This window comes from Limulus polyphemus, unplaced genomic scaffold (assembly GCF_000517525.1).
Source record: "Limulus polyphemus unplaced genomic scaffold, Limulus_polyphemus-2.1.2 Scaffold2446, whole genome shotgun sequence".
NCBI classification, from domain to species: Eukaryota; Metazoa; Arthropoda; class Merostomata; order Xiphosura; family Limulidae; genus Limulus; species Limulus polyphemus.
In genome coordinates this window covers 157,596-170,615 of record NW_013668056.1, presented here as the reverse complement: position 1 = coordinate 170,615, position 13,020 = coordinate 157,596, and the positions used below count along the sequence as shown (strand labels likewise).

The 13,020-nt window shown below is 35.6% G+C and overlaps 1 long non-coding RNA gene across 1 annotated transcript in view; it reads right to left on the bottom strand.

Moving 5' to 3' along the window:
- Window positions 1–215: 215 nt before the first annotated feature.
- LOC111087661 overlaps window positions 216–13,020 on the bottom strand; it is a 44,101-nt gene continuing 31,296 nt past the window's right edge. The window contains exon 2 of the long non-coding RNA XR_002612321.1: window positions 216–561. This is a non-coding gene — a long non-coding RNA (uncharacterized LOC111087661). The remainder of the gene's footprint in view (window positions 562–13,020) is intronic.

The following is a 13,020-nucleotide window of genomic DNA, read 5'->3' as shown; positions in this document are numbered from 1 at the left end:
TAGCTAAGCGTTAGTACCTGCTATCACACAAAAGCTGGTTATTTCGAACTTTGATATAGTTCACTATATTGTGAGTGAAGTAACAATATAAAATTAGATTGCAATCCAATAAAAGAAGCATTTCTTTCCTTACTGGTAGTTACATTATTCACTCCATAGGTCAGAACGTTTACTTACTGTAATATTATAAAAAAGTCAACATTTACATACAGTAATACTTTTAAGTATTGTTTTAATATTTCATAGAATCCTTAACAAAGAAACCGGTTCATTCTCAACTTACAAAACAGCTTTGAACCTAAAGAAAAGGCGAACATAAGAAAAGAAGACGTCACGTGGGTGTAGAGATAAGAAAAACAAGTGCTAACTCAAAAGGAGAACGGGTTGAACACGTGAGCTTCTTGTTGTATGGAGCGACCCAAGGAAAGTTAGCAGATTGTACAGTTCTCCCCAAAGATGTAGTTCTCAACCATACAACCTACTACCTCACACTGAGAACACCCCTTGCCAGAAGACGATGTAAACACGTGGACTTCACTTTGATCTCCAGTAACATGGCGCCTAAAACGAAAAAATCAGTTGAAATAAAGTAACAGCAATAAAAACATTTCGTTTTTAATTACCTAAGTTTTTAAACATCTACTTTCAACAAAGTCTCAATCAAATTATATAAATGAAGAAAGAACTTGGGAAACACAATAGAAACAAGGGATAAATCTTCGCCTCTGAAACTGGAAATAGAGCTTATCTCTAATGCAGGAGATAAAGTTTCATACCAAGTTCATTACTTCTATTTTACATAATGTACAACTTGATAAACATAAGCTTTGTTATTTACAAAGTAGCTACTTACACTATTTACTTGATCAATGTGAAATCCAAAACGTTCATTTAATATAAAACTGTAGATATATGCTAAGCACAAGGTCTGTGATGCACAATAACTTCTAACATTATTTACTTCATCAATGCGAAATCCAAAACGTTTACTTACTGTAAAACTGTAGGCATATTCTAAATATCATTCTGATTCCTTAGCTAATTCTTACATTACTTACTTGGTAAATCTGAAACTTAGAAAGTCTATTTAGAGTAACGCTTGTATGTAAACATATATATATTATCGACTCATCTTCTCTTTTACATGTTCGCTGGTGGGTCAGCGATAAATTCACGGGCTAAAGTCCGGGGTTCCATTCTATCCCATGATGGTACAGAATGGATATAGTCCACTGTGTAGCTTTGCACTAAAAACAAATATTTTACATTAAGCAGTTCTTTCGTTGCTGTGGTACTTGATCAACTACCGATATCATAATAACGCATTATATAATGTGAAAGTCAAAACACAGTTTAAAGTTGTCAACTGTACAATATAACACATTTTCTGATCAACGTTACCAGTTCTTTTATTATTCTGTTTATTTTGGGACAATAAAAATATTACGTAGAAAATGTATCAAGATATATTCGCGCATACAGTTGAAAAATGTTGAACTTTTCTTAACGTTTTAAACTGTCTACATAATATCAGCTTACGGTAAATAATTTATATGGACATTATTGTGTCTTTCTATGTGAATTTTCAAACACTTGCTTAAAGTTGGGAAAACGTTTATACGTTCGTTAATGAACAAACCATGTTAATTTTATTATTGATAACAGCCATTAGTCTTCGTTTCAGACATACAGTTTATAACAAAATACTGAAACTAAAACTTTATTTTTTACTCAGTCACACTGGATAAAAACTGTGCACTAGGTAGGTAGGAATTGGTTCATTCAAGCCTTAGAGAAAAAAAACAAAACAATTCTAACCTTGCAATTCTTAGAGACATAATAACAATACAATCTCCTGCGGTTGTGATCTAATGACTTTTAGATGGGATTCCTATTCAATATACCTTTTGTTGATTTCAAATAGGCTAAATACTTACATAATAATAATATCCTAGCTTAGTGAGCTTCAGATAAGGGTTTTCCCACAATTTACCTTTTTCAGATTTCAAATTACTTAAATATCTACATATTTTTCCACTCGGAAGCCTTTACTGTTTTGAAGTTTTAATTTTAACTTCTTTGAATGCTGTTATCATACCAAGATATTTCTAACAAAAATACAGTTTTATTACATTTTCCTTCTATGAGTGTTCGTCCATTCTTAAGCTGACAACACTTAACATACAAATGACTGGTTCAGTTTTTAAACTAATTGTTGAAACCACTCACGAAGAATACACTGCCCTGAATAAATCATCATTGTCATCCGACCTGGAGATACAAGTGTTGTTATCCTTAATAAAACGAATTATATTAACAAAATGCAATGTGTTATGAAGGTATTTCTAAGGTCTAATCTGTTCTCTATCATTTTATTGGTTTACAGTAGAAGTTGGTCGATGGGTGGCCGCACCACTTCCTGACAGCCTGTTGACTCCCATGGGGGGAGGATCATAGACAAGAGTGGACACGGGGATAAGTTTCTTATTCGTTCGACCCACAAGAATACTGCTTTTCATTGGTCTAATTATTCAAGCTATCTCGGTGCCCCATGTCACACTTTACAGCCCCAATTTGTCTATCTAGCCAATACCAAACATAAATATGTTAATTTTTATAGTTATATATCTGTTTACGTAAATATGTAAACAAGGCCATTCTCGTGTGCTGTGGATCTAAGTAAATACTTGAAAGACAAAAAAGAACAAACTAATAATAAAAACGAAACAGCAGAACGGTAACAGAGAAAGTGGTTTAAGAACCAGAACCAATCAACAGAGGAAGTGGTTTAAGAACCAGAACAAATCAACTAATGGAGACGATCAAATACTTTCAGTGCCGACCCCCACACAGCCTAGACCCTTAGAAACGAGCTTGTGGTTGCGAAGAAAGAACACAAATCCGATTCTACGGGTTCAGGCGGCAAGGTAAACTTCGTCGTCGGGCCAAGCCGACCATCTCAAAGCCATGCGGAAACCTGAAAGAAAAGAACTTAAAAAAGTAGTCCAAGGTTCTGAACTACGCTCGGTCTTTGAACAAAAATAAATAATTCTAAGTCTATGTAGTTATAGCGTATAATCCCTTTACCCATTTACAGTAATGAACAAGATTAGTTGATCATATTACTTATGCCCATAATCTTCTTTATTTACACACCGACACTATACTCAGACTTTGAGGAACCGTACACAAACAACGGCCATCTAAAACCTTTTATTTAACAAAAACTTGTACACTGTTGTATGAATCGGTAGAAACTGTTACGTATAAATTCATTAGATATACAAGATATTAAACTGTGAAATTACATCTCTATAGAAGGTTTGAAATTTTTCTTCGCACCCAATAATTGAGTAAACTTCTGAATATAGTTTTAACAAACTCTCACCTGATGCTACTAAAAACCAAGTGTGCAAGTATTGCTGTCATAAAAAATCAAGTATGGAATTATTACTGTCATTAAATATTAGTAGTTATAGGCAAATACAAGAAACTTGGACAGAAAATATTTAACTATATATCTCTCATACAACAAAGGAGGGAATATTTTGAAAAGGAAGTAACACAAGTATAAAACCAGATGGCGTATGTGAAGGTTAACACCGTAAAATTACTTATGTACGGAAGCGTATTATGCTAATAAAATATTAAATTGACCAACAACGATGTATACGCATAATGAGAACGTTATGTAGAGAACATACTACTTCCCTTCTGTCGAACGTGTAACATGTTTTCAACGTAACGTTTTAACCATGCTTACGAACCGTTGTTGGTCACTTTACTATAGAGTTAAGCCTACTTTCAAATTCTGTGGGTTCCTTGTTCATTGTCTTGTATTGTAATGGAGTAAATATAAAGCATTAAGTCACAAGTTTATTGCAGAAAAATATATGTCTACTTTAAATTTATGCTAATATTTTAAAGTTCCTGTCATGCACAATTTAATTTAGTATACTTACAAAAATATTTCTTTCTTTGTCCAGAATGCCAACATAATAATACCCTTAAGGTTGGAAACTGTTTAAACATGGACGTGTCAGATTCTAACTGGTGATATTCAGCTGGTGTTTGTATTAACTCACCACACCCACTCTTGCTCTAATTTTACACAGAGCATAAAAAAACGAATTTGTTCAAAACAGAATCATTTCAATTATGCGTTTTTATTTTATTTACAATATTGTCCCAATGACATGCAAAATAGAATAGGAATGTGTTATTTTAAGAAACAATTAGACACTAAGTCATAAATAATATTAATAATAAAATATTCTGGGTATTTTATATATTTCATGTTTATTTAGAAGCCAGTCCTTTTTGTGAAAGATTTCTAGTAGTAATTCAACCACATCTTGTAAATAATCACTTCACTCCCCTGTTCATTCATAGTTCTTGAACGATTCACATTGATATTGTTTAAGTGCTGTTTGGCTACTTTGTTGACATCACTGTCCTACTGAAAGATCTTTTTGTTATGAATTTTCCAGCATGAATATGTTTGTCCATACAATTTCCTATACTTCATACCCATGTTTCAGAATTCCTTTCAGGCACTCCTATAGATTTAAACCTCATTGAACGTATTTTCCTTGATCAGGATCTGACCTTGTAATATTTTACAAAACCAGCTCTCTCTGTGGGCTAACTGTCACATCACGTTTTGATCTGACCTTGCAATATTTTACAAAACCACCTCACTGTGTGGGTTAATTGTTACACCACAGACTGATCTGATTATTGCAATGCTTAATAAAACCAGCTCTCTCTGTGGGCTAACTGTCACACCACAGACTGATCTGACCTTGCAATGTTTTACAAAACCAGCTCATTCTGTGGGCTAACTGTCACACCACAGACTGATCTGACTTTGCAATGCTTTACAAAACCAGCTCACTGTGTGGGCTAATTGTCACACCACAGACTGATCTGACCTTACAATGTTTTACAAAACCGGCTCTTTTTCCCATTTTTTCGACACGTCATAAAATAAACAAAGTGTCCAAATAACTTGTCAAACGATGGGAAAAAGTATTAAATTAAAAAAAAATTGTTCAAATACTTATTTTCCCATTTTGCCGACACCTTCAGAAGAAGCATTTGGGTAAAAATTACCGAAAATATTTTCTTCGTAAATCCTTCAATAAAACCACTTTACAAGAAACGTGTATCCTATCGATTCTGTTATGCTAAATTGATTTTATTTTTTTAGGCAGTCATCCCCAAGATCTAGTTTTGTGAGACGAGCATCCCCAACATCTAATTTTGTTATGCGTTCATCCCTATGATAAACAACCCAAATATTTTAATTATGTTGAAACTGTTGTAACTTGAAATGTATGGTAAATTATTTTTAAATGTTAGATTTTTAAGTTTAACACATCAATATCATGCCAAATTGATGAACATATTGTTAAAGACGTGGCAGGATTTATCTTGGGGAAGGGGTAATTCTAAATACTTATCTTACTAAAGTTTAGTTTTCACCCTACCCACCCTTCAGTGGCTCTGAAATTCCATTTTTTGGGGGAACAACTATTACTACCTTGTTGAAGCCATTTGAAAACCATTCGTAATACTATTCTACCAGTTTTCGAATCATAGAAAAAGTTTTATGTATAATTCCGTTTTTCTATTTCACGCTAAGCTACTCGATGGTTATCTGTGTTAGCCATCCCCACCGCCAACTCTTGTGCTACTATCTACCAACGATTAGTGATATTGTCCGTCACATTATAACGCCCCATGGCTGAAATGTTTAACATGTTCGGGGACAGGATTCCAGCCCGCCACTCCCAGATTATTTCCTTGTCTGTTGCGAAGCTAATCGAAAGTACAATTTTTCAATGTTATGTGAAAATGCTAGATTGTCACATCTAAAATTAACATTTCTGTGAACTTACGAAATATACATATAATTAAGCTTAACATATAAATAAATGAAAGCTACAGAAAGACTTCCTATGAAGAACTGTTGACAATTTTTAAGGAAACTTTTACGTCCAAAATGTGCCATTAATTGTAAATATAGATATTATCAGAGCTTGTTCTTCAGGACTTGAATATTTCACATCTGTTAGAATAACTTACTGTCTACAATTCAAACACATGTTTATCCTGTAAACAGTCGTCCACACTTCAAGCACGAGACTATTTTGTGAACACCTGTTAGAATAACTTACTGTCTACAATTCAAACACAAGTTTATCCTGTAAACAGTCGTCCACAGTTCAAGGACGAGTCTGTCTTGTACTGTTCACAGGTGAGAAATAAGTTCACCATGTCTACACTAAAACAAGTCTAGCCTGTTTTAACAGATGCTAAAAAATGTGCTATTCAGGGTTAGCAAATTTTTATGCCAAAACGTTAAAAAACTCATTGTCCAGATATTACGCATTTCTCTGTAACGTTAAATTAGTGTCCTGAATTCAAGGGTTTCTCTTTTTTCTTAAGAAATATCCAAATAAAATATGAACCCTTATATCTATGACAGTAATTTATCTATAGATAATATGGTGTCCTAGTTTTGTGAGTTAATATTATCTTCGAATATCAGTTTTCTTTGCCAATATTTAAGTATGGATATATTAATTATATCAACGTTGATATAAAACATGATATGCATACATATATATGATTCTGGTGACTAATTAGCTTAAAACGTTTTTATTTTATCACACTAATAAATTTAGAAGTTTAAAAACTTGGTAAAGTACAAAACATAAACTACAAAGAAGTCCACGTTTTAACTTCTCTATTGCAATACACAGTTCTGGAAAGAATTATGGAAATGGTGAATAAAAATGGGTATACAATACGGATATTATGGAATTGCTCTCCCTCTATCGTATAAAAATAAACTGCACCAGAATACAGTAGCGTATTAATAGTTTTCACTGTCATTGGTTGTCATCCAAATCAATCACAAAGTCCCACGCCAGCATACTGCTTGTAAAAGTATAGACAGTCATATTATTCCCAGAAGTATTGTGGCTAATACATTCATGGCTCCAAGGACAGAAATGTCATGTGACAAACGTGTAAAGATCAAAGTTTGAGTTGGGGAAGGCTATTCTACAAGACATACTGAGGCGAAATTTAAAATTTTAGTAGCAGCTGTACGGAAACTCTGAAGAGAGTGTGTGAAACCAGTGTTGTTGATAATAGAACAGTCGAGGTAGAAACCTTCAAAAGTGGTGTGAAGTAGCTCAGGATATATTCTTTACACGACAATCCAGTACAGATCTTGCCAATGACGTTGCTGTAAGTACAGGTGTAAGTGTATCGTCTACAACAAACACGAGAATGATGAGGCCTTGTGGATGAGTAGCTGCTCAAGAACCATTGTTTAGAAGAGATAACGAGATAAAAAAATAAATAAAATGGGCATCGGACTTTAAACAATGCGATGAAAAATGCTAGAAGATGGTGATCTGTACAGATTAATCGAAATTTAAATTCCATGGCAAAAACAATCAACGATATTTAATTCAATGGTAGAAAGAGGAATAGTATCACAGTCAGCATACAACATCTGTAGTAAATAATGACGAGGAACCAATACAAGTTTCTGCATCCAGTGGTGTTGGAAGTGTACAACATCTGTAGTGAATAATGACGAGGAACCAATACAAGTTTCTGCATCCAGTGGTGTATGAAGTGTACAACATCTGTAGTGAATAATGACGAGGAACCAATACAAGTTTCTGCATCCAGTGGTGTTAGACGTGTACACACAAAATGATGGCATCCAAGCTGTTGCCAAGTTGCTGTTGTTCTCTCAAAAATAATACTTGTTGGACAGAAATTCATCATCCAGCAAGACAGATATCAAGCAGGCAGAAAATGTGGTAAAAAGATAAGGGTCTGTATCTATTTTGAAACTCTTACTTGATTATTAGTATCTCTCCAGAAGTTAGTGTAATAATTTAAGAATATTAACATTATGCAGGTAGTCTAGAAAGGTGAAACTGAGTTACAGGAAATTTATCAACAATATCTCACTAAACGGTGAAGATCTGTTTGAAAGCGAGCTGTATAGAAAATTAATCAACAATAGTGCACGAATCGTTCGAGATCCGTTATTCATATCGAAACCTTTCCTAATTATGAAAATGTTAAGAAATAATGGTAACTGTATCCTCAGCTAAGAATATCAGGTATTTTCCAATATCCATAATGCTTATCACACCAAGTATTGTATTGAAAACAGGTCCTAACAATGGAATCATTGAGAAACACTGGTAGCCACAGCAAAACAATCAAACAGGTCGACAAATACAACCTGACATTAAATTATCATTTTGTGTATCTTTTAATTGAAATAATTTTTTATACAAACATAGTTCGACTAAGACATACAATCCTAATTAACCATATCTTTAGAAATACGACGTGTCATCCAGAATTATAACAGCGAGATACAACTCAAAGGAAAGGAAGACAACAGTCATCTAGTGCTACGCCCCAACCAACAATGCAGAAGAAAAAACCAAGCAAGAATTTTACGAGAGACTTCAAAGCATTCATGACACAACTCCCCGACAAAACCTTATGATCCTCATGAGAGATTTCAATGCCAAAATTAGAGCTGACAGCCACGAATATGAGTTGATTATGGGGCCATGAATGAGAACGGCAAGCAATTTGCAAATTTCTGCACATTCAACGACTTTGTGTTTAGAGGAACAATTTTCTCCCACAAATCAATACACAAAGCCACATGGACCTCACCTAATAGACACACAGAGAACCAAATCGACCATCGAAAAACACTGAGAAAAGAGGTGCAAATGCAGGATCAGATAATCACCCTCTCTTTGTTCGAGTAAAGCTGAAAGCTTTCATGGACAGATCATGCAGACTGTGCCACAAGTACAATGTGCAGACTCTGAGGGAAAGAGAGGCGGCAGAACAGTTCTAATGCCAACTGAAGAACATGTTTGAACTCTTGGGTGACCTCATCGAAGAAAACACTGAGGATCACCGGGCCAAACTCTAGAGTACATACGCCAAAGTACTAGGCAAAAAGGAGAAACAGCACAAGAAATTATTCTCACAGCCATTACGGGACCTTATTCAAGCGAGAAAGGACCTCAAACAGAAAGGTAAGCAGGAAGAGAAACAAGGTTTTACAGGCACAGTACTGGAACTACAACAGAAAAATTAAGAAGAGCATCAGGCGAGACAAGAGAGCCTTCACTGAAGTATTCACAGAGGAAGTGGAGACAGCAGCAAGGAAAAGGGATATAGGCCTGTAAAGGTCAAACATGAATGGACTATCAGCAAAAAAGAAGCCCAACGAGCTAGATGGGTTGAGCACTTCAAAGAGATTCTCAACAGAGATCACTCTGCACAACGCCCAACCACCACACCAGTAGCTGAGCCCCCAAAGCAAGAGATTACGAAGGCACTCAAACTCTTGAGAAGTGGGAAAGCAGCAGGTCCAGACGGAATTCCACCAGAAGCACCGAAGACAGACATCCCAATCACGACAGAGATTTGACGTAAGTTTTTAGGAAGGTTTGCGAACAAGAAAAGATGCCAACAGAGTGGAAGGAGGATTACCTGATGAAGTTGCCAAAGAAAAGAAACCTTGCACTGTGTGGCTACTGGCGAGGCATCATGTTGCTGGCAGTACCCAGCAAGGTGCTCACCAGAGCGATCCTGGTGAGATTGTAGGCCGCCATCGATGACAGACTAAGAGATGAATAAGTAGGATTCAGTGCAGATAGATCATGTATATATCAGTCACGCTTGAATCGTCATTGAGCAATCCAATGAATGGCAGACATGGCTGTATACCAACTTTGTGGATTTCCAAAAGGCTTTTGACAGCATTGACAGAAAAGTAATCTGGAACCCACTCCAACACTATAGAATTCCAGCAAAATTCATGAACATCGTCAGATAATTCTACAAGGAGTCAACAAGCAAGATCATACACAACGGAAAACTGTCAGAGCCCTTCACGGTTCAGACCAGTGTCAGAGAAGGATGTTTGCTTTCGCCAATGATATTCCTGAATGTGATCGACTGGACGATGAGACAGACTACCGACAACAAAAAGACGGCATCCAGTGGACAATCATGAAACACCTGGATCATTTCGATCTTGTAGCTGAGCTATGTCTCCTGTCACACAGGCAGCAGAACATTCAATTCAAGACTTGCTGAGGAAGCTTCAAAAACTGGGCTACGCATGAACGTTAACAAGATCATGATGACAAGAATCAACAACAGACAAGTGGACACATTGCAGCTCAATACAGACAGTATTGATAAGTTTGTATATTTCAGAAGTGTCATCTCAAAGGACTGAGGCGCAGAAAAAGACGTCAGCTCACAAATCAACAAAACCAGACTTGCCTTCAAATCTCTCCGACCTATATGGACCTCTCCATCACTTTCCTAGAAGAACTAAACCAGATGGTTCAACACCAAAGTGAAATCAGAGACATGGGGAGTCACCAAGACCATCACAGCCAAAATTCAGACGTTCGTCAACAGTCTCCCCGCAACATGCTGCACATTAGATGGATTGGTATCATTTTTAACGCTGACCTATGGGAGCAGACACATCAGCTGCCTGTCTAGGAAGAAATTGCGAAAAGGAAATTGGTTTGGATTGGTCACACGCTCAGGAAGCCACATAGCAATGTGACAAGATAGGTGCTGGAATGGAATCCACAGGTGAAAAGGAAAGACCAAAAATAACCTGGAGGAGATCCGTCGAGGGGAGGTCAAGGCCGCTGGACTGTCATGGGTCAAATTCAATTTCGATGACGAGGAACCCACTTTGAGACTAATAATGCTTGGAGACAGCTTGAATGGGTAATGAAGAAAAACTTTAATATAAGTTTAATATAACAGCAAATGTCATGGGCTCAGTTGAGAGGACGACCCAAAGTCTTGTCCGATGGTGTGGAACAGTCGTGGCCCTATGTTCCAGCCGGAACTAAGAGGAATAAAGAAAAGATAGAAATATGACACGTTTTACAGGAAAACGTCATATAAAGTAACAAGACTGTATTCTTTCGACATTAAACATCCTTAGCTCTATTATTCAGAACTTACAAAATACTTGAACAGTAATAACAAGTAAGTTTGTTGTGTTTTAATACAACACTTTATACAATAGGTCTTCCACGATACAAAATCAATTATGAGCTCGTAGGACTTCGTCTTTTGATCCACTTGTACAGATATTCCAAGATATTGGAGTCTAGTCGCTTTATCTATACTTTCTTTATTAACATGTTAATTCGCCATCCTTTAATCACGTGCACGTTTTCATGTGCTGGCTTACCCACTTGTATATATATTTAATATACAATTATATCATCCTTATTCCATAACCAGTTTATACATTGTTTTTTTTATATATTTTTTCTCCAAAATTGAAAATTGCATTGCTTATCAAACAAATTAGTAGCAATTATTAAAGTGGAGTTAATGAGATATGTGTGGTTGGTCATCATCCAAAAGCTTTCCTAGTGTAATTTAATACTGTCCAAACACTGGTCAAAATGTGTCTAAAACAAAAAATCTCACCAATAGGTAGAAAATATTAACTAGTTATTTACAGACCTCATTGTTGAGAAACTGTCTAATGCTTTAACACTAGAATAGGGTACTGTAACTAGTAATTTTGTTCCTTTTTCTATGGCACAGTTAGGTGCCAATCGCCCAATAGGTTCTTTCTTATTAGGAAACATCTGATTCATTCTTCAACAGCCTTAATAATCGTAACGTACCAGGTATTAGGCTTACTGCCAATAGATAATATTAACAACCACCACTAATTTGTGTGAACATTCACCGGTCACCACCGACAAACGTATTCTGGCTTTTTTATAAATTAAACGTCAAGAACGTTTGTGAATACATTTAATTGTCCTCACTAGATGGCAATAATATTCAGTTCAGCCAATAATTTTGTAACTATTTTGTATGCGTGTTACTGTTGTTTTAAAATTGAATAAGAATAAAGTGTCGTTTAGAGATATTTTCTCCAATGAAGAAACAAGAACAAAAGTCGGAGACTTTTCCTTGAAAGAACTCCGAGGCTCTTTGTTCTAACTAAAAATCACATTAGAACTGAGAGAAATCCTCTTATGAAAATTCGAAAATTTTAGAATGGAAATTAGCAGAGGATCACTAATAAATAAAGAATATTTCAGTTGATTTGTTTCCGTTATTAGCGCTAAGTTGTACTGACGGGATAGGCAGTTAGTTCGGTACGCTAACCATTAAGCCATATCGCACACAAATAACGACGAAATGAGCAATCTGATTGCGTTCTATGCTTTTGATTGAAAACGTTATGAATATATTAAATTGTCTTGCCATTATCTAGTGCCCACCTCGTCAACATTTATACTGTTTCAAGTTCGAACGTGGGTAGGTTTATTCACCTCATAACAACAGAACACCAAAAATCCTGCAGCGGAGATGCTGGCTAGAGCCACTTAAACACAACTTACAGACTACAGTGTTACAGTATATACTACATCCTCTTACAACTATCAACTGCTGATCTATGCAAGACTTGACTGTAAGCACAAACACAGATAAATATATGGTTTACTGAAATATCTGAGATCATACACTGTCGTCAACATGAAGAGAGCCTGACTGAGAGACTATTGACATAATTCATATGGTTCTTATATTAAAAGCATATGATATCAGTATTCACGTATTTTGTATGGTTCCTGTATAACATCAAACGAATGATATCAGTACTGAAATAATTCATAACATTCCTATATTAGATCAAACATACGATAGCAGTACTGACATAATTCACATGGTTCCTATATAACACCAAACATGTGATATCACTACTGACATAATTCATACGGTTCCTATATTAGATCAAACATACGATAGCAGTACTGACATAATTCACATGGTTCCTATATAACACCAAACATGTGATATCACTACTGACATAATTCATACGGTTCCTATATTAGATCAAACATGTGATATCACAACTGACATAATTCATACGGT